Source organism: Numida meleagris, chromosome 2 (assembly GCF_002078875.1).
Source record: "Numida meleagris isolate 19003 breed g44 Domestic line chromosome 2, NumMel1.0, whole genome shotgun sequence".
NCBI classification, from domain to species: Eukaryota; Metazoa; Chordata; class Aves; order Galliformes; family Numididae; genus Numida; species Numida meleagris.
Window position 1 is genome coordinate 55,894,970 of NC_034410.1, and position 25,980 is coordinate 55,920,949.

The following is a 25,980-nucleotide window of genomic DNA, read 5'->3' on the forward strand; positions in this document are numbered from 1 at the left end:
CTCTGCTGAGCTGCTCTCCAGCCACTCATCTCCCAGTCTGTGCCTGTGTTCAGCATTGCTCCATCCCAGGTGCAGCACCTGACATTTTGCTGTGTTGAACTTCATGGCACTGGTGATGGCCCAATGCTCCCATGTATCTAGATCCCTTTGCAAGGCCTCTCATCCCTCCAGGAAGCAAGCAGCGCCTCCCAGCTCCCACTGGCTAAGGTAAATTGTTGAGAGGAGTGCAGCTATAAGGTCTACTTCCCTCAGAGCTCTGGGGTAAATCCTGTCAAACCTCATGGACTTAACAAATGTTCAAAATTGTTGTGTTACAATTTTGGAAAGTCACTGCTCCCCAAGTCATGATCCTCCAAATCTGAGGTCTGAGCATCTCAAGATCTGTCATGACTGTTAAATATTTAGGCAAGCGAACAGGCATTAAATGTGTTGACCTTTCTTCTGAATTTGGTTGAATTGGGCAGGCTCTGTGTTATAGAATATTCAGAAGGAAATTCTGGGCTGCTGAATTAACTCTTGCTGTCATGATTCAAGAAAACTTAACATTTAAAAAAACGTTGTAAATGACACAATGGTCTTCAGCCATTCAAATTTGTAGGAATTAAGGCTTGTTTGTGCAATTTCTAGAGCAGAGGTCCTGACTCTTACTTGCATTGCAGCACAGCCTGCTGTAATGCAAATAAGGTATTAATCACCAACAAGTGAGTTGGCAGAGTGGACGTGTTTCAGGCACTCAGGCTGTCCCTCCCCCACCAGTTAATAATGCTCTCTAATGATGGAGATTCTATGTGTTAGAGAGGAGTTTATCATCAGATCCTTCCAGTTTTCTCTTCCCTGTTTTGGCATACCTCTGAATTTTTCCATGTCAGTATTTCTTGCAGACGTTGTTGATCTTCTCAGTGTCTTGCAGGTGCATCTCATTTGTTTTTGATCAGAGCAGAATGAATCCTAGTGTACATCTTTCATACAGAGGAAGCAGCTCAGTGTACTTACTGTACTGAGATCAAGATTACAGAACACTTTTTCTAAAGAAGTGGAAAAAGGAAATAAAATAATCTAATTTCTTTTTTATTTCCTTGAAATGCACTGTCAGGGTAATAGTGGTCTCTTTTAAAGCTGCCTTTACAAAAAAGAAAAAGAATCAACACATTATTTCTAATTCTTACTGTACTTTTGGAGTTGGATGATGAATATTTCAAAGCGTGTTCTGTCAAAGCTTTTCTGTCAAAGCAATGATATTTGCTGTGAATCTTTTAAACTTCAAATGGTAGGAGAGTTTAGTAAATTAAATCATTTCAAAGGATTAGACTTTCAATGAAGATTTTTTTTGTGCCTTATTTCCCTTGAATCTTATAATTGCATCTTTCTCCTGTACCTGAAACACATTATTAATCTTCCTTGCTTTTCATCACACTCCAGTGGATTTGGTTTGGTTTTGTCAGCTGCTCCGAATCCTTTTGGCTTGCTTTGCTTAAATCAGGAATGGAAGCTTCAGTGGTAAGGTACTATAGTAAGCAATAATAATAATATATAATGATGCATTCATTCTCCTTTTTCTATGCCTCCCCCCTCAATTACTGCAATGAATATTAATGTCTGACATTCACATGAGAAGAAATGTAAATAAAGAGCGCATGTATACAAATAAGACAAAGGGCTTTATATTTTGCTGGGTTTTCATATTGCTGAAATGATAAGTGCTATATTAATGCTAAGCTCTGCATATATGCTCAAAGACTGAGATAGAAGACTATGGCTTTAAGGGCTGTGGTATGGTGCTCATAGTCACAATAGTCTGACCTCTAAAGTAGCTGAGATTTGATTGACATTCTTGCACTAGCCCTGAGAATGTGGCAAACTGGAACATGTGCTATGTTTTTCTGAGCATTCTTTTCTTGATTCCCCTCCTGAAGAGGCCAACTGCACTCACCAGTAGGACATTCCCAGTGCCACTCGGGAGCAAACACTGCAGCAGGAGAGGTAAACAACCAGCTAAAGTGAGGTTTGTTTTGGTGCCGGAATAACTGCCAAATCTGTCTGTCACATAAAGAGCAATGGTACCCTTCACCAGCAAGAATCTCGGGGGGAATGCAGATCCTGTTGGTGCCCTGTGGCTCCAGATATCTCCTGGGACACAGGTAGGACCCAGTATTCTTTACTGCTTTTGCTTCAGTTTCTTCATAATTTCTTTCAATCCTTCTGTTGTGAGTTCTCTGATGATTCTAGTAGGTGAGTGGTTTGGTCGCTTTTCCTTGAGGGAAGTCAATTTACCTTTTCCTGCTACTTACACTCCTTTGTAATAGAAAAGATTTTTCCCATTTCCAAGCTATTGAGATATACAAGAACAATTAGTTGGGTATACTGTATAACCTATTTATGACAATCTGAGATTAGGTATAGGCAAGATTGTTACAGCACCTGATCTGTTCTGTGGCTTTGATAGAACTGCCCTGGTCCTGCTACCTCATTTTCCTGTGTCAAAGCCCTGACTGATGCTACATAAGCAGGCATTAAGTTGGGAGAAGAATGAATTATTTCTCAGAGAGAGCTGACCTCTTCCAAGAGCAATGTTATACAAGCAGTGTTGCTACTTGGAGCAACAAGAGTTGTCCCTGCTCTTTCCTCCACTCCTTTATGTGAAAGGAGAAGGCAGACCTCAGCTTTTTATTTCTGCAGGAGCCACAACATTTACATTTTACCTGTGTTGCTGAAAAGCAGTGAATCAACCCTGGTAATAATCATATTATTCATCCACACCCAGTTCCTTGCTGAAAATGAGAAACAAGAGTTTTCAGAGGTGGTAACAAAGGGAAAATCCTTTTTCTCCCCCTGTAAACTTCATGTTGGCATAAAAGGGTATTTAGGACTAAAACATGTTCAAACCAGCTGAGGTACCTGCTCAAAAAACTGCTAATCCTTTGAAAGATATGTCCTGCTGTGTTCCAGGATGCTCTTTGCAGCTTTAGCAAGAGTTAGTCACTAGCAGCAAGAAAGAAGAAACAAAGAGAGACTTTCTCCTAGAAATAAACTCAGCAATATTATTTATAAATGGTTCCATTGATCATTGCTTCTGTGCTTATTCCCACAGTACCTAGAAGGCACAGGTCATTCAAAATAACCTCGATTTCAAAGAGAAGATATTTAACATCTAGTCCTAGCTGAACTGAAACCAGTGTAAAAGATGGTAGTGATTTAAATAGGAATGAGTCTGGCCTTTTTACACTCTGAATGTGCACCTAGCTGAGAATGCACATGATTTAGGTATCCAGCACCTGTCTCAGGTGTCTAAAATAATGGACATGTGGAACATTTTCAGTTTTGAAGCTTTATTAGAGAGTGGAGTTGACTTGTAAATAGCAGCATATTACAATAGTGACTTCTTAGTGCTCTGATGATGTTTTGTAAGAAATTTGCGACCAGTGTGGAATTTACTCATTCCTGTTTTTCTGGTCAGCAGCAGCATTCTGACCCTGAGTGAGTCATGCTCTATTGTTTGACCAGGTACATATGTTTTCACCTGTAAATACATTCAGCTTGTTTTCTGTGGACACTTTCTTGGTGCTTAAAGTCAATAGCTAGTGTAAACTATATTCAAGATTTTTGGGTGGATTTTCAGAGATTCTTACTTAAAATAAAGAGTATGTATTAGATTGCCAAAGAGTAACATAGGAGACAGTAAATTATGTCTGAGTTTACTTTTTTTTACTTTTTTGAAAGTGAGCTTTTGTCCAATATTCTGTTACATTTTGTTGCCATGTGACGGATGGCAGCAGAGGGGCAGTCTGACAAAATGGCATCTGACATGGAAGTGAATATGAAGTGGAGGTGTGTGATTGGATTCCTCAATGTGGAAATAATTGCAACCATTGACACTCATCAACGCTTGCTGAATGTTGATGGAGACAAAACAGTGGATGTGAGCACAGTGACGCAGTGGCGACAGAAGGTCACCTCCGTTGGAGCAGATTTTTTCTAAGCACATAATGCAGGCTCTTGTTCATTGCATAGCTAATGATGGTGACTATGTTGAAAAAATAGTGTTTGTAGCTGAGAATTTGCTCTATCAAAAAGTATTATTGTGCTCTTTGTATCTGCTGTAGCTTCCATGGAAATAAATAGGAGGCATTACTTTCGGAGCTACCTAAATATTATTAAGCTGTTCTCTTAAACATAACACAAGAACAATATCAATTTTATTATTATTATTTTAATGTGATGATCATTGCTTTTATTCTTTTACTCTCTAGGATCAAAAACTTCAGTTTTCAGGGTCGTGAACAGGAAAGTTTCAGAAACAATAAATTAAAATCGAAAGATATAAGCTCAGAAAAAAATGCTTACAAGTGAAATTTCAAAAGATAAACAAGCAGATTAGATTGGGTTGTGTCATACTACTGATGCATTATGTCTTGCATTTGGAAAACTGGATCCAGCGAAAGATATGGCCCATATGTGGTATTTGAGTAACCATTGCACATACAGAGAGGCAGGGTAACTGAGGTGCGTGCGACCTGACGGTGCGCCAGTGTTGTGTTCAGAAGTCCATGACAGGTCTCTGCTGTTTTACCTTCTGGGTGCAGATAGAATAAGGAAAAAGCATGTGGATATATTGAGTATATAGATATCTATATATTGTCTACAGGCAGCAGTCCACAGTACTCTAGCAATGTGCTTTGAAAGTCTGGTGCTGTGTTGTTTGTAGATGAAGCCTTTTGTTCTCTTGGATTTACAGACATGTTTGAGCAAATAAAACATCTAATTTGAGTGATCTAATTGCTGCCTCTAAAATGCTCTTTGCACATTATGATGTTTAATTACTTCATTCTAGTAGTTGTCTAGTAATGTCTCAATCTGTTATATCTGCCAGAAGTAGGGGGAAAAGGGACTTTATTTAAGTATCTTTCAACAGTTTTACAAGGCCATAAATGAAAAAGTGATGTTTGTCACTTTTAATATTTTTCATTCTTGCCACCATAAGAAATAATAAGGAAAATATCAGAGGAACTTTCCTGTAAATTTTGTGGTTCTTGATGACAATAATATGTAGTCTGAGACAAGAGTTTATAACACACTATGTATTTTGTTAGCATTTCTCTTCATTGCTTCCACACATCTCTAAGCATAAAAGAAAATGGTATGAGTATAAAGAGATGGATGTATGAATTAGCCTTATTATGCACTTTTTTCTACATTCAAATTGTGAGATGACTACATATATTAGGTTTATATATAGCCCCCATATAGCTCATAGCTCTCAATAACTCTGCTGCATTCATATGCATCTTGTAGAAGAGATTAAGAATAAAGCACAGAAGGTTTGCTATCTTTTCAGACCATCACAATCCCTTATGAGCATGTGTGTATGTGTAATTTGTTGTCTGTCTAAGAAAAGAGCTGGAATGGAAAGAGTCTATATAAAGCTATGCATCTCAGTCTTCTTAAATTGAAGGCTACCTAATTGTGTGTGGTGAAAACTACAGAACATTGCCACTGTATTTCTCCTTTGCTGAATTCTATTGGTTATGAAAATCAGGTGTTCATTTATTACTTTGATCCTTTTCAATATCAGTTTGCACTCATGGAACATAGGGCATAATGCAATATCTCAGAGGCTGCTAGATTTAACAGGAGGGGGGAATACTGATTGCTTAGGGAATCCTTTCTTCAAGAATAATATCTCACATAGGCCATGCAGGTACAAAATGTGACATTCTTGGAATGCTCCTTTGTTGTCTTCTCCCATTTAATGTAATCACCACTCTGATAGACATGGAGAGAGCCAAAGGGAAGCATTTCTTTCTTTACACTGCACTGGACCTTGAAATCTCCCAGGCATTTTTGGGATCTGTACAACTGTCTTCTGCTGTGGCTGGGGAATTTTGGATATGAAATTGCAAATGCTACAGGAACAATGTTGCATATATAATTTAAGAGTGCCATGTGGCACGTGGTTTGTTCTCAACGAGCTGCATGTTTAAGGGAAACATCTGACCTTTCTCTTTCTCAGATCTTGACACCTTTCCTCCCCTCCCTTCCAAATCCTCATCTGTTCACAGCTGAAAACCTACTTTGCACTACAAGTCACAGTCTGTGTTTGTTTCTGAGGGATCTTTCCTCTGTTGCAAGACAAGAACTAGCAGAAATGTACACACTGAAGTGTATTCCCTGAAGCGTCTCTAAAATGTTTATGCCAATGGCAAGGATCCTGTCTGACATTTTAGCACAACTGAGTTGAATGCAAGAGCTGCAGGCAACTGCCACACATGCTGGTGACATTCAGTTGCCTGCACTGGCTGGGGGAGGAGAAAACTCTCCTTGCACTTGGTATCTGCTCCTAACTTTCCAGACACAAGGCTCCTGCCTTTGTTAGGCTCTGCTGCTAATTTCAGACAGCTTCTTCTTTGCATCACTTGGGCTGCACCCCAAGCAGCAGACACAGAAGCATTCTTCAAGCCCATACTCTTACTTTCTGCACAAGGAAATTTGGGAGCGTGGCCTGGAGAAAGAACGTGGGATTTTTGACTAGATCCTCTGTCTGGAAGATGGAGACAGAGCAAAAAAGAAACAAACAGAAACAGGTTGACTTTCTGTGCACAGAGTAATCTAGGATAACTAGAAGGAAATGCTTTATATAGGAAGAAGTTTTTACTCAGAAGATGGAGAGGTACTGGCACAGGTTGCCGGCGAAGTTATGGATGTCCCATCCATGGAGGCATTCGAGGCCAGGTTGGATGGGGCCCTGAGGAGCCTGATCTAGTGGTTGGCAACCTTGCCAAAGGCAGAGGATTGGAATGAGATGGTCTTTCAGGTTTCTTCCAATCCATTCTATGGTTCTTGAATTCCAAATCACCCACACTCCTTTGTTATAGCCTGTAAACAGTGTAACTGAATTCTGCCTTAACTGTTGCTGCCCTTCTCTCAGATCCTTTCTGTATACATCTAAGTCCCTCCTACTTCCCTCCAAACATAAACCATCTCTTAATCTGTGTCCAGGGGACATTTTAGTTTGAGTTGCCTGGTCTATCCATGGGAACAGACTAATGTTTGAGCTGATGCTGTTACCAGTTACGTGTGACTGTTCCACACGATATTTTATGTATGTTCTTTTGAGACATTTTATTTTTCTGGACAGTTGAGGATGTCCTTTTATCTAAAAGTAACATGCCCAGCATATTGTCTCTTAAGCTCACCTCTAAATAATTTTTGACAGCTGCAGAGGTTTTTAAATTACTAGTAGAGATGAACAAATTAAAATCTCAAATCAGACTGAGGATTTTCAGATCTATAAATAGTGAAGAAGAAAATATGGCAAGTAATAATGACAATGTCTTGGTTTTGAATATATTCGAGGCTTGGAGACACTTTTCATTTTTAATTCTGATACAGATATAAACTTTCTTCAGTGATGGTTCTGGATTTTATTATTTCTCCTGTACTTAATAAAAGAGTATTATTAATAGAGAATCATACATAGAATCATAGAATCGCTAAGGTTGGAAATGACCTCTAAGATCAAGTCCAACCGTCATCTCATTTCTACCATGCCCACTAAACGATGACAGCCAGTGCCACATCTACATGTTTCTTGAACGCTTCCAGGGATGGTGACTCCCACCTCCCTGGGGAGCCTATTCCAATTCTTTACCACTCTTCTGAGATGATTTTTTCCCTAACATTCAATCAGAATCTCCCTGGATGCAACTTGAGGCCATTCCCTCTCATCCTATCACTAGTTACTTGGGAGAAGAGGACGACACCTACACCAAGCCACCACCTCCCTTGTGCCTCCTTCAGACTGAACAACCCCAGCTCCCACAGCTGCTCCTCATACGGCCTGTGCTCCAGACCCCTCACCAGCTTCATTGCCCTTCTCTGAACACGCTCCAGGGCCTCGATGTCTTTCTTGTAGTGAGGGTCCAAATAGTAACGCACTACTCGAGGTGTGCCCTCACCAGCGCTGAATACAAAGGGAGGATCACCTCTTAGGTCCTGCTGACTGCATTATTTCTGATACAAACCAGGATACCATTGGCATACTTGGCCACATGGGCACGCTGGTGGCTCATGTTCAGCTGGCTGTTGACTGACACCCCCAGATCCTTTTCCTCTGTGCAGCTTGCCAGACAATCTGACCCAAGCCTGTAGTGATGCATGGGGTTGTTGTGGCCAAAGCGCAGGACCCAGCACTTGGTCTTGTGATATGAATCACGTTCATCTATTCTGGCTGCTACCAGGAAGATCTTTTACTTTTTTACCCTTTTCCTCTTTCCACTCTCCAAAAAAAGGATGTAATTCTCAGTCATTTTGCATCTTGATCAGTTATATTTATTTTTATCACAGTGCAATATTAGAATTGTCTCAGTAAGCCATACTACAAAAGTGCACCGTTGTTCTTTAAGCAAGAATTAGTTTAAAGATCTTCTGCTCTTTACAGTATTTTTTTGCTTTTCTATTGACCATAATTTTAATACACCTCTTCTAGCTTCCTTTTTTGGGATTTTTATAAAATATTAAGATATTTTCTAGTCTTTCCCAGACTAGTTTAACTTAGAGATCTCATATCTATTATTAGTTGTTATCTACTGCATTGGATTTGTACAAAGAATGTAGATATTAAAAGAGTTATTTCTTTAAATAATGGAGGTATTTCTTTAAATAATACAAGGTACATCTTAAAATAAATAACTTACTTTTTCGAGTAAAACATTCTGAAGAAATTAGAAATGATTTTGTCTTTAAAATTAGTAATACTGAATAAAGAGAAGAGAGGAAGCAGAACAGGTAGTGATCAATAAAGGACAATTCACATGAGGCATGTTTGTCTACCTCATTCATGAAGTAGTTTCAGCTGATAGATTCTGTGAAAAAAATTGATTAGTTTGATGGCAGCATGTGGTAGAACATGCTAATTTCAATGACCACATTGCCTAACAGGAGTGGTTTGCTTGGATTTCTTCATTAGTCAAAATTATTTTGTTTAAACATAGGGTTTTGACATATGGAATGGTGGCTTAGGACTGTTAGATCTTTTTTTTTTTCAGTTTCATAGACTTTTTACAATTTGTTCTTCTGAATTTAATTTAAACAATATTAACTGCTGCTTAGCATAAAGGCAATAAGTAATTTACAGATTGGGATAAATAGTACACCTTTTCCGGGTGCTGACTCTGAAACTGTATAACTACCATATATTCCGTTGTGTTACTACAATTTAAGTAAAATTTGTATTTCATTAATTATATGCTATTAAAAAGTAAAACCAATACTTCTCAAGATCTGACACTCCATTTTAGGGCAGAAGTTAAGCTTATATCTAATTCTTCTCAGATTTAGGGTTTTGTGAACTGAATCTTGTACTGTTGAAATCTGCTATCTTTTTCTTCTCAGCTCATTACAAGCAGGTCTCAGGTTTTCCTCAGCTAAATTATTAGATATTAGCATAGATATTAGTTATTCATAGTGTAGGCTATTCTGTGGAAAAGAGCCCTGTTACAAATAATTGGGTATTTCATAAACTATTCCATATAAACAAATCCAAAACTGAAATGTGTATAAAAGATTTTACTTTTGGCAACTTGAAATTACAATCACTGAATGTATTTAAAATGTGGGTGAAGAGAAAGTAATCATAGAATATTATAATCTTAGGATGGTTTAGATTGGAAGAGACCTTAAAGACCATCTGCTTTCAACCCCCTGCCATGGGCGGGGAGACCTTCTGCTAGATCTGTATGACCAAAGCGCAGTCCAACCTGGTCTGGGCCCATCTCGTAAGCCTGTCCAGGACTCTCTGGATAGTATCCCCCTCCCTCCAGCATGTCAATCACATCACACAGCCTCTTATCATTCATCATTTGGTGGGTGTACTCAATTCTGTTGTCCATGTCACTGACAAGGATGTTAAATACTGCCAATCTCAACACCCTGAGGAACAGTGCTTGTAACTCTTCTCCACCTGGACACTGAGCTGCTGACTGCAACTCTTTGGGTGTGACCATCCAGCGAGATCCTTTTCCGCTGAGTGGTCAATCCTTGCTTCTTCAATTTAGAGCCAGGAATGTCATGCAAGACAGAGTCAAATGTTTTATGTGAGGTAAGTAGCTTTCTTCTTGCAAAGCTTGCCAGTGCAGCTCCCTAATTTGCCAGTTTTGCTGGTATGAGCAATTTACTGGGAGCTAGAAGCTACACTGGAAATACATTGGTGGTATTGCACATGGTTTGTAAGCAAACAACAGTCAACAGATTCGCCTGACTCTGGGGTTTTCTTACTGAAACTATTGTATTTGTCAGTACATAGGAAGCTTCTTGAAACAAAAGATCACAACTGAATCATAGTATCCTAGAGAGGCTTGGGCTGGAAGGGACCTTGAAGATCACAGTATAGTATATTGCAGCAGAACAGATTGGAACAGATACCCAAGTATCATCAAGTCCAAATCCTGGCTCCATACAGCACCACCCAAAATTCAAGCCCTATGTCTGAGAGTACCATCCAAACACTTCTTGAATTCTAGTAAGCTTGGTGCTGTAACTGCTGCCCTGGGGAGCCTGTTCTCTAATTATTCCTTATTTAAAATTTCTTTCTTTTTAACTGTAAAAGTATTCACAATTTCTATACGCCAGGAGCAAATTCACCATTCTTTGTAAATGTATGTATTGTAATGAGGCATATACAGGCACGATCCTTTTTTCCCTTGACTTTGATTCTGAAACCCCAGGTTTCTTCTGTATCAGTATCAGTGTTTGTAAGGTGTTCATATGATATTGTCTAACTCTATGGATAAGTCATGAGCAAGGACTCCAGGGATAAAAGTTCCTTAAACCTGATAAATTAAGAGTGCGACAGTTGTCTGTATCCAATATTTTAATTTTAGAGATATGTTTAGAGACAAAATCAGTACTTAGATCTTGAGTGTGCAGTGTTACAATTTATTGCATATTTTACTGTTAAAAATAAAAAAAATACTTGTTTGTACTCTAAATATACGTACAGTGTACAGCGCATTCTAATAAATCTGTACACCTTACGTAGCATGTTTGATTTTTTCTTGATTTCATTTTAATAATTGACTGCTATTACTATTTTGATTTTTCTCTTTGAGGGAAAATACTCATCAGATTTTTTTTTTGTTTTCAAAGTTAGTGGAAATCTTTTTCTCTGAGAATGGAAGGCAATAATTTTAGAGATTGCTTGAGGTTTCTAGAAAACTGAGTTAAGGAGGTAGTAGCAGAATGTTATGAAAAATAAAACACTACTAAAGAATGTCTGATGTCTTGTGGCATGACCTACTTCTAAGTCATTTTGTGGATCTGGGACATAATTTTAGAGGGACAGACTTGAATTGTGCTGCTGTAGGTGAGAAGTGTCCCTTGTCTCTCTAGTGAATGGGGGGATGAAAGAGGAGCATTTGCCACACAGACCATTCTGGAGGAGTTTTATTGGTTGCTGAGCCCCTGGGGAACTTTCCTGTCCCTAGAATGTACATGTGGTTACTTTTGTACTTGGTACAGTATCTGGTACCATTGCTTCTTTATTTATCATCTTGACTTTCACTCGGTAAAATGCATGAGCAAGATGATTTAGAATGAGAACTAAGGTCAACCGTATTTCTCAGTGACTGAGATTGGTTTTGACAAAGCTGGTTTGGATACTAGCTAGTCTATACTGCAGAGCTGAGGGAGGGATCAGCTTGCTATTGTTAGCCTTCTACAGGCTAGCTGACTCGAGTGTTTCTATATTAAGTGCAGAGACAGAGATGTGCTTCTAGTCCCATGCTAAAAGGAGTGAATCACCTTTTGGCATGTCAGCTTGATATACAGTCAACCTTGAGATGCGGTGTTTAGCTTCTAATGAATTAAGCTGAGTAGGACAGTCTTTATCTTCATTCAGTCCTTATACATGCTTGTGAAGAAGGCTGTGTCTGCAGAAAAACACAGCAAAGTCAGCTTGACATTTAGATCTGGTTTTCTTTTATTCCTCATGCAACGGTTTGTATTTGAGGGAAGAAGAAGTGGCATCAAAAAAGTGCAAGTAAACATTAGCATATGCTTGCCATCAGGTGATGTAAATGTGTGCCCCCTCATCTTTCATGGCTTGGTATATAAACAGAAAGAGCAGGGTAGTGGGTCTGAAAGTTAACAATTAGCCAATTATGAACAAGGTGCTGATGAGTAATGGTTGATGTTTCACCAGTTAGGAAGCCTTGCGGTGGTGGTGGTGGTGGTGAAGCAGGTGTTTTGAGCCAGTCATCAATATCTGATACAGCCTTTAAATACACTCATCCATCACGGACATTAATGTTTGGGCAGCAGTTTCCCAGTTGTGCTTAGATTGTGGATTGAGCCAATTTGCACAAACACAGCTAGGAAAAAGTTAACATCCTACTGCAAGTGATGTGGGAGGTGGGGTAAATGTTCTGTGTTAGCTCATATAAATTCAGGCTGTGCAAAAATCCCTGCGGGCTCCAAAGCAGAACTGGTGTTTGAGCTGCCTCCTCCCCACTCTCTGAGTAAAAAATTTCGACCGAACATCTCACCTAAATCTATGTTCTTTTAGTTTAAAGTCGTTCCCCCTCGTTCTATCACTATCAGACTGTGTAAAATTCAGTCCTCTTCTGCTTGTAAGCTCTCTTCAAGTACTGGAAGCCACAGTGAAGTCTCCCCAGAGCCTTCTCATCTACACGCTAAAGAAGCTCAACTCCCTCAACCTTTCCTCATAAGAGAGGTGCTCCAGCCCTCTGATCATCTCAGTGGTCCTCCTCTGGACCTGCTTCAACAGCTCTGCATTCCTCCTGTGCTGGCGGCCCCAGATTTGTGCACAGTATTCCAGATGGGGACTCATGAGGCCAGAGTAGAAGGAGACAATCACACCCCTCTTCTGATGCAGCCCAGGTTGCAGTTGGCCTTCCAGGCTGCAAGAGCACACTGCTGGCTGATGTCCAGATTTTCATCCATCAGGACTCCTAAGTTCTTCTTCACAGGGCTACCCCCCATGAGCTATTTTCTCAGTTTGTACTCATATTGCCTCGACCTAAGTGCAACAGCTTGCGCTTGGCCTTGTTAAACCTCATTGTATTCTCATTTCTCTTTTCAAGCGTGTCCACGTCTCTCTGGATGTTATCTTTCTTTCTACTGTATCAACTGTACCACTCAGCTTGGTATCATCAGCCAATTTTCTGAGGGTACACTCAATTCCAACTCTCTATGTCACTGATAAAACTGCTGAAGAGCACTGGTTTCTAAACAGATCCATGGGGGACACCACTCATGATTGGCCTCTACCTGGACACAGAGCCATTGACAACAATCCTCTGGCTATGGCCATCCAGCCAGTTCCTTATCCACTGAATAGTCCAGCCTTCAAATCCCTATCTCTCCAATTTAGATATAAGAATGTGCCATAGGGCCATGTCAAAGGCCTTGCAGAATTTCATGTAGATGACATCAGTTGCCCTTTCTTTGTCCATGGTTGCCATCATTCCATCATAGAAGGCCACCAGATTGGTCAGGCACGATTGACCTTTGGCCATGCTGACTGTCTCAGGTCACCTCCACATCTCTCGTGTGCCTTAACATCTCTTTCAGGAGGATCCACTCCATGATCTTCGCAGGCACAAATGTGAGGCTTGCTGGCCTGTAGTTCCCCAACTTCTCTTTTCTGCCTTTCTTGAATATGTAAGCAATGTTTCCCTTTTTCCATTCACCTGGGACTTCACCTGACGGTCATTATTTTTCAAATACAGTGGAGAGTGGCTTTGCAACCACATCAACCAGTTCCTTCAAAACCCTGGGATGCACATCATCTGGCCTAATAGACTTGTACACATTCAGCTTCGTGGGGTGGTCTTGGACTTGCTCCGCTCTTACACTAGGAGGAATTTTCCTCCCTTGACACTTGCTTAGAAGTTCAAGGACATGAGAGGCATGAGAAGCTTGACTGGCTGTTAAGATTGAGGCAAAGAACTCATTAAGTACCTCAGCCTTCTCCATGTCTGAGGAGGCCAGCTCTCCGTTTTCATTTGCCAGAGGAGGTATACTGTCATTTGCCAGTCTCTTCTGCTCAATGTACTAAAGAAATCCTTATTGTTTTTTACATCCATAACCAAGTTCAATTCCATCTACGCCTTGGCTTTCCTAATCCTATCCCTGCACATCTGTATCCCTATATCCTTCCCAGGCCACCTATCCCAGCTTCCACTACTTTTCCTTTTTTCCCACAGTCTGACCAGCAGGTCCTTGCTTAGTCAGGCTGGTTTCCTGCCTCATCTGCCTGACTTCTTATTCTGGGGGATGGAAAGCTTCTGTGCTCTCAGAAAGGCATCCCAAAAGTGCTACCAGCTCTGTCCTGTTCCTTTGTTGCTAAGGCGGTCCCTAAGGATTTCAGGTGGTCTCTTGATGATGGAGGATGAGAGGGATGAGCATCCCACCAGGTATAAAGGGTTTAGCTGATCAGATGCTTTACTTCTGCCAAACAAAATCCAAAAAGGGTTTTTAATTAACAAACTACTTAATGAAGAAGCACAGAGAACAGAAACATTAGCATTGAACCTCTGCCCCCTCATAAGAGGTTTTGAATCTCTGTGTTGTTGCTTTATCTCTGCAGAACAGGCACAGTTCTTTCATAGAAAAAAAACTCTGGAGGTGAGCACTGACTACATAAAAATATCATCTCACAAGCATGGGTTTTAAAATGGGATTTTAACATAGTATTGCACAGGCAGGCCATGAATAGTAAGCTGAAAAATAATGCAAAAGGCAACAAACTTGCTTCAATGAAATGGGTTTCATTAGCCAACTTTTATACATACTAGTTACAGACAGACTTAACTTTATGTAGCATCCATGAGCTTGTTTTTCAAGGGTCACCTTGCTTTTTCTGCTGCGCATTTGCACTTACAGAATCATAGAATCATAGAATTGCTAAGGTTGGAAAAGACCTTCAAGATCATCAAGTCTAACTGCAACCTAACCACTTACTGCAGATAATTTAGAATCTAAGTTTAGATGAATAAGTATTTTTGAGAGATTGAGATAACAGATAATCATTTAATATAAAGGGTAGTATGTCTTGTAAGCAATAGAAAAACAATATAAAAAGCCCAATGATCATGAAATGTGTTAAAAGTTATGTTAATATGAATAAAATTGTGTCTTCAGTCAAACGAATTCAAGTAGTATGCATTTCAGTGATCCTACACTGCTCTCTGCTGTATTTGTTGTTTGTCTTTTTAATATTTATGAGGATTTAATTATTAATGAAATACAGCCTTATGGGGGCCTTAAATTTTGTTTGCTTCATTTTCTATCTTTCTGAGAAAATGATGATATATTTGCATCTTCTGAGGGTACTCAGAAGATGAATGAACCAAAATGTATGATTTAGATAGAAGCTGCACAGATAGCACATAATTGAATACACATTGTATCGTGATACATGGCAATGGACATGTAGATCTCTGTCTGGTAAAGTCCACATATATATATATTAAAATTTTATATATATATATATTTAAAAATTTATATCCATCTCTAATATAAGTGTGTCTGCAGTTGCTGCAGGAGCAAATTTTACCTGTTTCGCAGTAATTTCCATATCATTATCTGTGCCTTTTTTTTCTTTATGTTCTATTTCATAGGCCCTGTGCACTCAATTTTTGGAAGCATTTGATGTGCACTGAACATATTGTGGAAAGAGTAAGAACCAGAGAAAGGAAGAGAATCATTCCTTTATATGAGATTACAAAGAGCACTGCACTGTACAAAGGCAAATTTACTTAGCTGCTGTCAAAAGAAATTTCCCCTTGGTAAGTTTTATGGGAAATCTGAAACTGCACTTCAAACTTATCCATCGGTAGCCCTCCTGTATATTAACTTGTTTGTTTTTCTTATGGTTGGGTTTTCTATTTCTGTATTTTTTTCAGACTTGAATATTCTATATATCTTTTTCTCACTTATGCCTTTACAAGAAAAGATTAGGTCTATATTTCCAAAATAAATCACACCAGGCACTGTTCAGGTCAGATTACAGCAAAGGCGTTCCCAGAATTCAAATCCAGATTTGACTTCAGATGATAAAAACTTCTTCAGAACAAAACTCTCATGATTTTAAAATTTATGTGAATACATTTGTACTAATTTGAATGGAAAGACCTATTTCTGTCTTTGGATTGAGAGTCTTAAACTAGTAATGGGGATAGGGGATTATTGTTAGTTGAAAAAAAAATACTAGCTGCTCTTATGCAGGCTGCTGACAGTTTTTAAGACTAGAGGAAAAAGCTTAGTAGAAGTAGCAATAAGGAGCAAATGAGAGGTGAGGAAAAGGATAAAACCTTAGTATTCTGTCTACTCTGTTGGCTTCTTAAGGCTTTTATACTCCCCCTGCTCTGCTGCTGCTCAGATGCTGCCTTCCTGAAACTACCAGATGTACCGATCTCACTCGATACATGACAGCTGAGATTCTGGTTCTGCCTGCCTTTTCCTGAAGGTGCCTATGAGAGACACTGTTGACTTCTGTGAACTTTGGAGATGATCAGAACTATACCTGCTGAAGCAATCTGGAAAGTGGAGGTCCTACTTCTTACTTTGTGTGGGTGCAGGCAAGACCAGACTCCAATGAATTAGGTGAATCAACTCTTTTCTGAAACTGCAAATAGAATGATAAGTAATAGTAGGTGATTAGCAATAACCTAAATAATGGTAATTCAAAGTATGACACAGGCAAATAAATTCTAATTTTATGGTCACAATAAAATAATAACTTTTTATGATAAATGCTCAAAGAAACCACCATAAGCTAACAGTTGCTTGTGTGTCAGCTTAGATAGTAAGATCTGTTACTGAAAGCATAAACACTGTCTGTCTGTGTACACAATGCTGTTTGCATAATTGAAACACCAGAGGGGACAAATTTGGTTTTAAGGAATTGGCAGTGATACAATATATTCAACCCTCTATGTTTGAAACCTCCTGAGTTTGGCTTAAAAATGGGACTTGACAAGCTCAATTTCCTTACATTTGCCTTCTGAGCCATTAGATTTGGGTCACATACTGTTTTTCGTTGTATAATCCCAGGACTCTAGTCCTTGGCACTTGAAAAATACCTGTTGTTGTCCGCCTCACAACAAAATCACAAGAGCTGCCAATAGCCTAAAAGTGACACAGAGTCTTAAAAAGATAGAATCAAATTTTATAGTTCTTCAAACAAAGCTGTCATTCAAATCAATGGGACTTCAACAGAGCAGATGACTAAAAAGAAAAAAAAAATCTTTTGATAGCTGAAAACTTAAACCAATGCTTAGAAACACAAATACAAGGGTAAGTCTCAGCTTTCAGATGCAGCCTCTCTCCCATCTAATCCAGTAACTGCTAATTCATTAGGATAACCCCTGAGCAGATTAGACTGTGTGAGCCTGTACAATGGCCAGAAGTGGCACTTGGTTTTGTGATACTGCCAGTCATCAAAGGCCAAGGAACTGCAGGCCAGACTGGTTTTCACAGCAGCCCTGGTGCCCTGGCTGCCGTCCTGGGCTTGTCTTTGTCTTCACAGGGGCTGCAGGCTGCCATGCTAAGATGTACGTTTATCAGTCATAAAATAACCTGTTCACAAGAACTGGGTCAGGTGTTAAGCTCTCTGGACATGTAGCTTGATTTCTCATGCTGTAATTCATATTTGATCAAACTTCAAACTTTGTCCCTTTGCCTACTTGGAACCACTGTGTTTCTCTGAGTTTTTTTGAAGGGCACACAAAGACACGGTGGTGATGGTTGATGGTCAAGAGTTGGCAATGAAATGAGAAGCTGGGTAGAGAGGAATTTTATAAACTACCTTGTGTGGGTGTCATGGACAACTAGCTTTGTGGGAAGAGCTAGTAGATGCTGAGAGGGGAAAAATGGACAAGGAGGATCTGGCAAACTGAGCAAAGCAAAGTGAGAAGTGCTGGCTTTGGAGAACCAACTAGGTTGATAGTAGGAAGATGTACAAGGTCAGACTGAAAGTCCCTTCAAAGACATCAACAACCCTTCCAAACCTAAGTGCTCTGTAGGACAGAAGGAACTTACATTTTTATCTGAGCTTAGTAAGTAGCTGACTAATCCTCTGTTTCTTGTTTTTATTTTTTAGGGCTAACAGTAGTAAAGCTCAAGAGGAGAAGATTTTCACCAAGTGACTTGTCTATTAATTGCAATGCAAGTGTAAGGCCCATGAGGTGATGCTGGCTGCATGCAGTTGCAATAAATTTAGAGTGCTGAGAAGAGTGTTACACTGAGAGGTAGATGCCTGACAACCATGCAATTTTTTTTTCTGTCTTCTGCAGCACTGTGTAAATTATGTATAGCAGCACATTATTCCTGACAAAATATTTGTGTCAAGGTATTGCTCCTTGTAAATCATCCAATAAGGTGAGAAACAGATGTGTGTGTTGCTAAGACAGGCTGTGCAGGTCCCACTGAAGAAAAGGATCCGAGACATCTTGACAAGTTTGGGAAGTTCCAGGTTGCATTACACCTTGTGCAGTAAAGGTATAGTATTTTGGGTATGGGGCACCCTTGTTTAAAATCTTCAGCTGTCTCAGTTCATCCTAGTGGAAACCTGGTGCTGGAGTCAGTGTGCTACAGCTGTTCCTTTGGCTCGGCTCTGGCAGGGGTTCCTGGCTCTGCTTGGATTCCTTCCAAACACTTTTGCGCTTTCCGTTCTCTAGAGGAGAAGGTGTATGTAGAAACACCCTCCTGTCCATTGTTTCCCTAGTCAGAAGCATTGTAAAAACCACAAATAAAATGTTGCCTGCTGATTTCAGACCTGCAGTGTGCAGCAGACCAGCAGGTACCCTTGCTACAGGATGTTTTAGCTCCAGCTGATAACTGCTCCACTGATTTTTTATATGTGATTTGGGAAGAGACAGAGCCCCTGTATGGGCTAGCTCCCTCTCCAATGCAGTGAAAGTGGTGGTGCAGAAAAGCAGTGGCACTTGTGCTGGTGCTTTGATGCATTTTCTTAAATAATAAAAAAAAATCAATTTTGAGGAAACTAAGCAAACCTGGTAGTGCCCTGGCTGTGGTCTTGCAGTGACTTTAAGGAGCTGGGCGTCTACTGTCTTAATTCTTCCCATTGCAGCTTTTTCCAGCTCTTTCCCAGAGCTGGAGTAATTACCTGCTTTGGGTGCCAGTGATATTCATAACACGAGGTCCAAGTACTTCGACCACTGTCACAAGATTGGTCATCCAAGAACAATCGATTCCTGAATGGGCCTGAACTTTGGGTGACCTGAAATATAGCAGCACGTATTACTCGCTGAGACATCTGGTGGACAATAAAACTTTTTTTATTTGTTTTTACATGAAGCAGCTGTACTTGAGCAGATGACTAGGGGCTGTGCAATCAAAGTGTGAATAGCTGAATAAGCAAATCATATTAGGCTTCTTAGGCTCTTATTTAAATGCTGCATGTTCCTTTTTAATTTTGCTTTATTAACATCTACCAAAAACACAGCCGTGTTGGCATTATGCTTATTAGTGACTTATTTGCTTCATTAAAATTTACAGCACGTTTTACATTTGCCATCTGGGACAGCTTCTCCCATGTTTATGGTTAAAATGTAACTTAAAACCAAGCCTATCGGTCTAAAACAAAGGATTTTATAGATACAACTCTTTTGTCAGATGCCAGTGATAACTCTTTTCTGTAGCGTTATTGTGGGCAAACAGTACACTAATTTGCACAGTCACCGTGCTACAACTTAGTGCTAGGATACAGACAAGTATTTGTGCTTTCAGTAAAAGATGTTGTATGTAAGGAAGAGGTTGATAGTACTATTACTCGGAAAGCCACAGCTTATGGAGTATGGAGAGGGAATTAGAGGAACTTCAGACTAAAAGACCTTCTGGGTCACTGAGTCGAAATCCCTGCTATTGCAAGTAACTACCTCGGATAATCTCTTTCCGAAGAGTTGGAGAAAGAATAAACAGTGCAAGAGAAATGTGAATGTGCTGAAAGGCAATACATATGAACACAGCTCAGAACCTGAGCTGATGAGCCTCTGCAGTTTCCAGATGTGAGCTGCCTTGCTGCTAACTACTTCAGAGTGTGGGCACAGCAGTCCATGTCTGTCTTTGCTTTACTATGTACACACAGCTTTTCATTCTTCCTCCTTTTTTTCTGCTTTTCTTTACTGTTGAGTAATGAAGATGGGAAACCCACTTTCTTTTTATTCTGTGTGAATTTGAAAAAGTTGCGTGCTGAGGGGTCAGAGTGAAGGAAGGAGGAGACAAGCATGTGATATACTTGTACGGAGAACATATGCCTTCCCCACCATTTTGAGTCTGAGAGAGAAGTCAATTCAAAACAGTATTTTTCTTGAAGTTGCCAGTAGGGATGTCAAACATTAAAATTTCATTCACTGTTTGATTTTTTTTTCTTTTTTTAATTCCCCAGAGGAAATGTTCATTCTCCACAAAACCACATGAAAAATAAATAAAAAATTGAGTGCACAGCAGCATTGTGAGTGCCCAGATCTTCCTCAAGTCCCTGCCTGAAAGTATATTTCTTATATGGGACATCCAGACATACAGAAATAGACTTAGAATTGTTTGAGTTGGAAGGGACCCTTAATGGCCATCTGGTCTATCCCCCTTGCAGTTAAGTTGGACATCTGCAGCTAGATCAGGTTGCTCAGAGCCCCATCCAGCCTGACCTTGAAGGTCTCCAAGATGTCTCCACATCTCTGGGCAACCTGTTGCATGCCTCACCACCTTTATTGTAAAACACTTCTTCCTTATATCCAGTCTAAACCTCCCCTCTTTTAGTTTGAAACCATTTCCCCTTGTTCTATCACAACAGACCCTGGTAAAGAGCCTGTCCCCTTCCTTCTTATAGCTCCCCTTTAGGTACCAAAAGGCTGCTATCTGGTCCCCCCGGAGCTTTCTCTTCTTCAGGCTGAACAGCCCCAGCAATCTCAGCCTGCCTTCATAGGGGAGGTGCTCCATCCCCCGGATTATTTTTGTGGCCCTTATCAAAACAAGTTTTTTTTGTTGAGTCTGTAAGACATGAATCCTGAAATACTTCCATCACAAACCATTGATACATTTCCCAATGGCCCTGTCAGAGCAGGCCAACCCCAAGACACACACTCGCAGGAACCAGACTCCAGCAGCTCTCACATGTTCATGTATCCCACTGTCTTATGGGTTCACATATGCACTTGTGAATTCTCCCTCCTGTCACTTGGTTTTTAGGTGCATATTTCATGTGATAGAGGAGTGGCAATAACCTAGATATTATTGTAAGCGTATCTGTCCCCTTGTATGTATGATTTCATACTGATACATCATCATGACAAATATTAGAAGATCCTTTAGGATTTAGCAGGATCCTAGACCTACAGGTATGTGAGTAGACCTTTCTGCCATTGCTGCTTCAGCTCTCCCTTGGATTTAGTGTGAAGTACATCCCACCTCTTCTCTTCTTTAAAGCCGTTGTTGTGTCTAATGGATGTATATAGTTTTATCTTCCTTTTTATCTCACAGCTCAAAATTAAGTATTTTTAACTGATGGTTCACATGTAAAGCTGACTAGAATAAATTTAGAAGGGAGAAAATTACGTACACGAAAGATTAATATTAATCTGATCAAAATTGCTTAAATTCTTCTTTTTGAATCTTTGATCTCCTATTTTGCTGCCCTTGAAAATTCACATACAGGTGAATTATGAATAAACAAGAAAAGAATGTGTAGAACACATGTAATATAAATTGTGCTGCATAGATTCAAATGGAGAGTAATATGCAAACCTGCAGTTTTCCCACTAATTGTAAACACCCATTTTAATGAACACTTATCATGTTTAAGGACATAAAGCTGAAGTGGTGCAAATATAAAAGTGAGGGGATAGGCATTTTATAATTCTTTAATCCTATTTCAGTATAGTGGAAACATGATAAATGCTGATATATGTTGTTATTCTTAACAGTGTAATGCTTACCTGTGTAAAACACTAAAATTCCAAGTTCTCATAAACATGCATTTTGAAGGGTAGGAAAGGAGCAGAGGAGCAGTGGAGAGGAATAAGTATACGGAGGAAAATCGAACTAGAGCTGACCTCTTCTCCTATAGATTTAGTGTAAAATAAGAGCCAGGAGGTTTCAAGTTCCTTCTGTGTCTTCCAGGTCTGTGATTTTGGACAAATCTTTTTGGTGCTCTACTCTTCTCCTGTCTTGAACTCATTTGTGTGTTTCATTTGTTTGGATTGTGAATTCTCTGGTGAAGAAATGTTTCATATTTTATTTCAGAATTGTGTATGCACATAGAAGCAAAGTTTGCCCTGTATCGAAGGTGATTGCTGGGTGTACTTTTCTCCTGTTTCACTTATGTAGAAAGTAAATATTGTATCTTATTCCTGCCATGATCAGTTGGCACATTCCTTCAGCTGTGTCTGTTTTACTTCTTTTGAAAGTTCTAATGTGTTTCTTAAATAGCAGACTTTAAGAACTCTCTTCATCTGATATATTACCTTATTTTCTTTGCTGAATGTTCCAGAGCAGTTCTGCCATTAAACAAGTTAAAAAAGGAGTTATGAACTTCTACTGAATTCCCAGTACTGAAGAGCTCTATAAGAAGCTCATATTTTTTTTGCAAAAGAAAACAAGCCAACCCCCAGTGCTTTGAGAATCTTATTCTTTTGGAAAAACATAACTTATTTCAGCAATTTTTAGTGATAGTCAGAATTCAAACATAAAAGCACCAAGGCACAGAGGCCTTTGTGATTACATAGAAGGAGATCTTGAGATAAAGACTGCTTAGTTTTCAGAAGTTTAGAGGACTGTAGAAAGCTAAGTGAGGTCAAAGATGAAATTCAAGTTGAGTCAATGGGAATTTTGCAGCAAAGATGTGATAATTCATTCAAAACCATTGCCATTATGAGCCAGGTTTTTTCCTTGAAGCCATATTAGACATACTAACAGAATGTATCATCTGCTGCATAAGAAAACGTATTTGCCTATTACAGTGCATTTTTCTCTGCCCTCTCCTCATCATAAAATCCACACGTCTATTTCCACAGGACAGTGTTTTCTCAATACTTTTATAGAAAAATGTGAATTTCTTAAATGAAGAGTTGAGCTACACAAGTATCTTTTCTTTCCTGCTATATTTTTGGGAGGATTATATACTCTCTCCTGATATTCTCTAAATGAATAAGAGGAAAAGGACACTTTTAGCCAGCATTTTGGATGCATTAAAAGTGCTTCCATAACTAATGATGACTTGGAGACAAGTGCTACTTTTGACTTTTCCTGAACAGATAGCTTTTTTTTTTTCATTCTCTTCCAAATTTAAGCCTTTGCTGTAGGGCATTTGAGATTGGATGGGGAAAAATAAATTGTGGGGTTCTTTGCCATTATTGTAAAATGAAATCTTGAAGAGCTTTATGGGGTCTACCAGCAGCTGTTAATGAGGCTTTATTAACCTCGGACAATATAGCATGAAATATTATGGTACAAATAAATGTAGTTTTGGGGCCAAGCTGCCTAATAAATGGCGTGATACAGGGACTGTATGCCTAGAGGGTTATGACATAGAACCTTTTCCCTCCAAGTCACTATTTTAAATTCACCATGGGTTGGCAGTGACTGATAGCCATTATTATCTGGTGGCTCTTAAATAGTCCATATGAAATAAATTTGAGGTCTTGGTTCATTACCTTAGGGAGAGAGGTCTGTGCTCCATCTGACAGTACTTGTCACCTAAGTTCAAGGCTCAGCTCAGGATCTACTCTTTGAATGAACATGGTCACTGAACGGCTCTTTTACCTCACACTCCATCCCCTTGCTTGGAGCTCTAGAGCGCTGCTGTTCTGTGTTGTTAGATTTAAGATTATAGGTTCAGAGAGGCTCATTTTTTGGATAAGGAATAAGCTTTGTTTTAAACTATTACCAATAATATTCTCTAAGGGCTTCTTTCCATAACCTGCTCAGGTAAATTAATACTATACTTAATAGTACTCTTGATATAAATAAATAAAATAACTTATGAAACTAGGTATAACTATGGTGAATATAATGAAGAATGAGGTCCTTTGTAATTACTGAATTCAGTTATGAATAATAATGGTTTGTTATTAAGTTTTTCGTAATAGTGAGGGAGAAAATAAACTGTTTTTAAGTCTATTTCTAACTTTAAGTGGATTCTTATCATCTACTCTAATTAAATGACAAGTCATTAGTTTTTAATAAGCTGAAAAAGAAAGCAAAATTGTATAAAACATCAACTAATGATTTCTTCAGTAATCCACCTTCCCCCTCCTCCCCCTCCACCATGGGAATTATGAATGCTGCCCCAAAAGTAGTGCCTCCCATTTTCTTTTGTCGGCCCAGAATGTCAGAAGCAGATGTTAGTGGTATGGCAGTAGAGGCTGAACCTTCCTGTCAATATTCCATTACAATTGGTTGCAGTGTGGTAGATGGCAAGAGAGGGGCAGTCTGACAAAATGGCATTGAACACAGAAGTGTGTATGACACAAAGGTGTGGAACCAAATTCCTCCTTGCAGAAAAAGTTGCACCCACTGACATTCATTGATACTTGCTAAATGTTTATGGAGACTAAACAGTGGATGTGAGTACAGTGAGGCAGTGGGTGGTGTATTTCAGCAGTGGCAATAGTGATGTTAAAGACAAACCATGTTTCAGACAGCCATGAACAGCTGTCACATCACAAAAGGGAAGAGTGTCTTGATCATGTCTTCCATATGAATCAGCTAACAGTGGTGACCATTTTGTACCTGTGAATGTGCTCTATCAAATAGTGTTATTGTGCTCTTCATATCCATTGTAGTTTCCATTGAAACAAATGGGAGGAATTGCTTTCAGAGCAACCTACATAAATGTCGACATAAGAAATCTAGTTTAATTTAAAATGGAAGCAAACAGCAAGGTAGGCAACTGAATGGACTATATGTTCAAGAAATCAGAAATGGAGTGAAAATATTGAAAAAAAAGAAAGGAGTGTCTCTCCCCAAATATTGTGATTTTTTTTTTCAAATGTGACCACCTTTGCAATTTCATCTTCAATTTTTATTTTCGAGTATTCTGTTGGCAAAGGGAAGAATAAAGAGGAGTGGGATTGCCTACTTCTTCCTCCTGAAATAAAGCAATAAGAAACAGTTTGAAGCTTTTATTTTGAAAAACTAACCTGACATTTCATTAAGAATGAAGACTTAGAAGATAGATCTAAAAATTTCCCAGATTTGCTGTTGGAACCTCCTTTTTTCTTGTTTGTAGTGAATAAACTTTCATTAAAAATATAATGCAGAAGGAACTTCTAGATCATTTGTACCACAGGAAAAAAAAAAAAAAGGATACGAAGATGAAGAAAGTGAGACAGAGAGAGAAACAGATATGCAGAATCGTTTGTGAAATTTATGTATACTGCTCTGGTAACTGGAGGTATAAATATCCCTATAAGTTGCCATGATACCAAACCCTACTGTTGGGACTAGATCATAAAATTATTTTGTTGAATATAAAGTATCATTGGCCTATAGAGACATACAGCAATATGATGGCTGGATTTTTCCTGTGCTCTTGTTGTTCTGCAAGTCTTGAGTTATAATGTGCAAAGTGCACCTAAAAAGTGCCAAGTTCTGGCTGACTTCAGGGTCGATTACATTCTACAGTATTAATGCTGTCCAATTAATTTCAAAATAGGGCAGCAGACAATTCCTAGATAAAAAATCAACCAAACGACGCCCTCAGTTCAAAATGAAAATATCCAAATCCCCCCAAATGTCTGGTCTTCCCTACTTGGATAGGACTTAAACTGTGTTTGTTTGCTTTTGTTTTTATTTCCCCCCCCCTACTGAAATTAAGACTCTATACCTGAACAGCAGACATCAGCTGGGACTTAATTAGAGGAGTTTGGTCTGGGAAATGACAGTCTCAGTACTATTATATTGCTGTGCCTCAGCCTTTGCTTCTGCTTCTGCTGTGAATATAAT

General features: G+C 39.2%; 1 long non-coding RNA gene across 1 annotated transcript in view; it reads left to right on the plus strand.

Annotated features, from left to right (window-relative positions):
* Positions 1-20,662, plus strand: part of LOC110395161 — a 58,096-nt gene extending 37,434 nt beyond the window's left edge. The window contains exons 7-9 of the long non-coding RNA XR_002436202.1: positions 15,636-15,803; positions 16,363-16,620; positions 18,119-20,662. This is a non-coding gene — a long non-coding RNA (uncharacterized LOC110395161). The remainder of the gene's footprint in view (positions 1-15,635; positions 15,804-16,362; positions 16,621-18,118) is intronic.